The sequence below is a fragment of the Callithrix jacchus genome, chromosome 8, assembly GCF_049354715.1.
Source record: "Callithrix jacchus isolate 240 chromosome 8, calJac240_pri, whole genome shotgun sequence".
NCBI classification, from domain to species: domain Eukaryota; kingdom Metazoa; phylum Chordata; class Mammalia; order Primates; family Cebidae; genus Callithrix; species Callithrix jacchus.
The window spans coordinates 37,373,951-37,379,950 of NC_133509.1; positions in this window are offsets into that span (position 1 = coordinate 37,373,951).

The following is a 6,000-nucleotide window of genomic DNA, read 5'->3' on the forward strand; positions in this document are numbered from 1 at the left end:
CAGTCAAGAACAGGCAAAAATATAAGGAAAAATTAAAACAGTGATTGCCTCAGAAGGTAGATTAGGAATTGATTACTAAGGAGATAAGGGGAATTTTATTTTATGTATTCTTTGGAGGAGCTGGTTACATTGGTATACACTGTCAAAACATTTAACTGTATACTTGACATCTGTGAATTACATTATATGTAAATTTTATCTGAAAATGTAAGCTAAATATGACTGTACTCAGAATTGATGGAGAAGTGTAGACCTTCCGAAACTTCTTTGGCCATTCCTCTCAACCCTGGGGCATGATGCTCTAAAGGTAGCAAGCTTTCTCACATCCAGACAGAGAATGTGAGTCCTAGTATATAACCAGGAGTGAAGTGGAGGCTATGCTGGGGCGAGTATAATGTGAGGCAGTGTCTGTCATACTAAGAAGAGAACCTGGGACAGCAATGTGGGCTGCAGAAAGATGCCCCTTCATGCCAAAACTCCATCAGGTAAGTGCCTGCCAGGAGCTAACTTCTGAAAATGGGCATCTGACCTTATTAAGAAAGCTTGGTTGGGTTGGCTGTTTAAGGCCTCTAGCCAGCTCTTGTATATGGCTGAATTATCTGATGGACTCAGGACGAGCGTAATGCTTTTGAGAAGCTTCACAGTATAGTGCTTCTAGTCCCCAACTCCACTCTACCCCATTCTGAGTAAGTAGAGCTGGTCTATTTATTCACTAATTGGTCTGTAATTGTTAAGGCTTCTTCACAGTGGGCAGAGGAGTTGCCGTCTTACAGGGGAGTTTAAAATATTCACAGTAGACTGTCAAAGGCAACCGAGAAAAAATCCTAGAATGTTAAATGCCATAAGACATTTCTCTCACTTTTCCTTTTAGTCTATACAAAGAAATAAATATCCCAAGAAATGGTTAAACTAAAGATAAATATAAAAGGCATTTTCCTTAGTTTTTAAAAAACATAGACATAGACTCTTTTTGACTTTATAGATTTTAAATAAAATAAAGTGCAAATGCAAAGGCCACATATTTATATGGGGATCTCACAAATAAGCATTTCTTATCTTGTGGCTCAAATGACTACTGATAAAGCTGCAAATAGTGTTCACTGGGGGAAACTGTGATCTTCAACTATTTACCACTTAATCAACAAATATTTGTTAAACAAGGAACTTCTCATTAAGAAGATTCACAAGGTAAAAAATTAGAAGCACATTATGAGAACGAATTACTCAGAAAGAAAAGGGGAAAATATGAACACACGCAAACATGAGAGAAAACACCTGCTTGTCTATGAACACTTGACTTAATACTGATCCCAGAAATGTTACAATGAAATAGCTGTTAACAAAAAATTCAGATTCAATTAAATGACATTATAATTTAAAAGGTCAGGAGAAAAAATGCCTTTCTCCTCTTTTTACTCCTGAGATTTCTCTTTTTCCAGAGTTCCTTGATGATGAAACCAATAGATGATTTCTTTTTAAGCTTAAAGAAAGGTCACAAATAGCTTTTAACAGATTACAGATTATTTGAAACATAATTATAGAAATGGGAAAAATTCTGTGGAGGCAGGAACACTTCAAGAATTGAAAAAAATTTCATAACAGTGCAGTCCAAAATTAACATTGCTTAAGTGGTTCTATTTTAATTAACTAAGTGCAAACCATCTCATAGTCCTCTGAATGAATTGTGACTGTTGTACTAGACAATTTTGAAAATTCTTTGATATTTAAATTTGATAGTATTGCTTAACAGTGAAAGGTCTTTTGTTACCTTAAGGTAAAACCTCCACTTTCATACCTAGGCCCAATCCATGGTGTAATTACAAAGGCATTTGCCTGTCCAAATTATTTTCATTAGACTCAACTGAAATAACATTCCCATTCTATGCTCCCAACTTATGGTAGAGACCATTTTTGTTGTTGTGAATGTCAGGGCTTTCCTTCAGAAAGATGTAGAATAAAAAAAATTGGAAGGATTTAACAAATATTGATTGGTTCTGGACATGGTTTGTTAAGTGAGTTTCATCAACTGATGTTTATCTGGGTAGAGCACATTTCTTTTTTTTTCTAAGATGCCAGTAAGGACTTTTACTGCAGATCTGATGCAAATTACACAATGTAAGGGGTAAAGTGTACAACACATAAAACCCCCAGCATCAAACAAGCAAGACAAAACACTAGCATCACACATTTCCTCTTATTTCACAGTAAAAGAAAGCAAACTGTGGAAAGGAGGTGGGAGGGAATAAACATTATGAAGCATATTTTCTTTTTCATTAGAGAAAGTTACATCAGTCATTAACATTTATTCCCCTGTGAAGTTCTTTGTTCTAATTTCTGTTATCCAAAGGGGAAGTTTTGTCCTTGAGGCCACCTAAAATTATGCTATTACATGGTGGCATCAGCAGCATTCTCAGCATTAGAAGCCAAGCAGCTTGGTCTCTGTACAAAGTTGTTGCTCCATAAATAGTGTAACAATAGGATCATTTCACCAGTACCAAGGCTTCTGCAAGGGTCCCCACATGCCTTGTCCAATGAGGTCCTAAGGTCGGTAAAGTCACAGCTAAAGACAGCACAAACACTTCTTAGTAGTAAGACACAACAGTATGAAAGAAGCTTCCAGCAGTGGAACCTTTCTGGAGTTCACACAACACTTCAGATGAACTAGTTATGGTTTCCCAGAAGAAATCAAAGCTCAATTCTAATAGCCTCATTGTGCTTAAGCATTACTTTTCAGGGCTGCTTCAACTCTTAAACTCCAAAAAGCTAAGGAGGAAAAAAATGACTCTCATTTCTAGGATTTGAGATTCCAACCTCTATTCACTTGGTGGATGGATACTGAAACCTCCTAGGCGTCAGGCTGTGCACCTTCATGTCTCTGAGTTGGCCTGATGGCTTTATTAAGAGTAAGTTGGGAGCTGTAGCACATATATTTGCTTAACTTTAACAGTTTCCTTTTTTAAACTGTAGCTTCTACACATTGCCTTTTTTAGCTATTTTTACTTTAGAAAACCAATATACCTGAGGCTTTAAAGAGTTTCAAATGCCTGATGAAGACATAGTGGGGTAATCCACAAAATAATCAAAATGAAAAATAGCATAAAGTATTAAAATCAAATAATCTAGTGACTTAAACCTTCCATAACTAATCTTGTGTCCAAACAGTTAATGAAAGAAATGATCTCCCATGGAGTTCTTCATTCTGTAATTCAGTGGTACTCCTAATAAGAAGCAGAGGTTTAGTAATGTACAAACAATCTTTATCAGACGCTATGTTGATACTTGAAATGGAGATTGACTATTGATGGACTTGCTTCAGATGATCCAGCATCAACGGTTCTTAGAAAAACAGCTACATGTGTTATTTGGATAGAAAAAAGAAAATTTCCAACGCTGAATGCTTTCGTAGACTAAAAATAAAATTTAGACCCAGAATCGCTAAAACAAATAAATCAACAAACGATTAACCCCAAACTCCATTTCAGGTGGGATTTGAAACCACAGACTTAATGTAGATGACCTTGTCTCATAGTAACTGACATTCTGGAACACTCTATAGTGCTACTTTTGGTTGAGCAGTTTGCTTAAGCAAGGCTTTCTGGCAATTTGCACAGAAAAACTGTACTAAAAATTTCTCTGAACTGTAAAATATTTGTTTTATGCAAATGTTGAAAGAATCCTGAGACCAAAAGAAAGGGAGGGGGAGTAGACGGGAGAAGAAAACAAATGTAGATATCTTAAGTTCTGACTATTAGACAGATTTCCCAATAGCTTCTTACATCTTTTATTGCTGTATTTTTAAACTCTACAAGGAAAGAAAGAGAAAATTGTGTAGCATCTGAATATTATTAAAACAGAAAGACCACACAAACATTTAAACGATCCCAAAATGGCACTGTCTCCTTCAATTCATCATTCTTTGGCATGTTTTTGACCCCTTTGTTTTTATTATTAGGAGAAAAACAGGAGGAAAAAAAATTTTTTTAATGGAGAAAAAATAAAGTTTCATGTATCAGGCCTATAATCACCTTCTGTAGTTTACCCTGGCATCTTTGCTTAACATTTTAAGACCATATACATTTGTAGTGCTAAAACTATTACTTTGCATAATTTAAAGCATTATTTCATGGAACTTTGGGATTTTGGAAAGAACTTCCTTCTTTCTACCGCCTTTCTGTAGGCTTTCTCTGAGCTTCTTATCTTCTTGTAACCCCAACAACTGGCTTGACTAATTTTCTATTTTGAGTTCAGAAAATAGTTTGCAATTGAGTAAACACAATCTGAATCATCTCATGGGTGAGGTTTAAACAATGAGATGAGAAGGTTCAGCCAATTGTGAGTTTTATTTACACATCTGATACTCATGGGTCTAAGAAGCAGTGGAAGAACTGAACACTCACCTCTACCAACAGGGGTAACAAAGGAATTTCTCTTCTTACAGTAGCTTTGTAGAGTATTGTTAGGCACCATGGAGAAAATAATTAGAGAGTTTCACTGTTTTAGTGAGTACAGATCCAAGGGAAATTATTATTTTAAATTTTTATCAAACTGAACCTTTGAGATCTTTGTATTTGAAAACTTTGATCTATAAATTGGCATTGGTTAAAGATCTTGAAATCCAAAAGGCTATTGTTTAAGAATAAGACATAGTAAACCAAGAATTCCTAACTGATAATTAAATTGCCAGCAAAAAAAAAAGAGTGTGTGAATGTGTAAATATTATGTTGTAAATCTAAAAGCACAAAATTTTGCGCCTTATTTCTTCTAATTTTAATTTTCCCCTTAAAAAAGAAAAAGCCAGATATATTTTCTTTAAAAATGTTTTTACAGCTGTTTATTAGGTTGAATATTTTTCTCCATAAGCTTAACCCTGTTGCTGATAGAAATTTCAAAAAGTAAAGTGAAAGTTATGAAAAATGGATCCTTTAATCCTGTCTGCCTTCTATGTCACTAGAGGGGAAAAAATGTACTTTCAAAGTTTCTTTAACTTTTGTTCATTAATCAAATATCTATATGACTGAAACAAGGGGTATCATTAACAGAGATAGGAGAATCTATACTTGATGTAGTTATAATTATTGGCTTTGGATACAGATTATTGAATTTAAAGTAGTGATTGGCATATCTTGGTGAAAATATCGAGCAGAGAGAAAGAAATCCCAAACTCGGTCTTGGGATATTCAGGACTGAAGATATTGATTTGGTGTAATCCACCCATCCAAGGGTAGAGGAGAGGATAGAGAAAAGGAAAAGCGAAGCTCAAGATAGAAAAAAAGTAAAGCACCTACAGTCATAGGCAGAAGAAATGAAAAACCAGAAGAGGCATCATTTGAAACAGAGAAGTGAGAATTGTAGAAGCCAATAGGAAAATATTTTAAATAATAAGGTGAGTTTCAAGAATGCCAAATAGTGTAAAGAGGGCAAGAAGAATAAAGACTGAGAAAAAGATAAGGTGACCCTTGAATTGCCGTTGAATGATCTAATGAGGGTTGAAAACCTAATTTTGAATATGTTTTATTTAGAGCCTATAATTATTCTTAGGGCTGTCCTCATGTGATTCCCTGATACTTGAGTTACATAGGAGACCTGATATAAGGATATATTTACGCAAAGGCGTGCTATCTATAAATCATGAATATAAACTCTACAGTTTATCATGGGAGGAGATATGAGAGATGAGAAACCACTTCACCAAACAAAGGCAACTCATAAGTTTATTTTAGAAGTCCATTGTGTGAATAAATAATTTATTTAATGCTGATGACATATAAAGATAATCTGTGTTGACAAACAGTAACATTCTTGGTCTAATTTTAAGTTCTTTAGGGCATTTTGTGAAATTGAGGACCCGTTTATGTCGATGGGCCACAATTTTTCATGGCCACAATTATTTACACATGGATAACTGAAACTTACAATTATAGAAATGCTATTTCTGATCTTTAAATTAGCCATGGTTTATATATAGCTTTCTATTCCTAGTTAGAAGCATTTTTTTTCCTC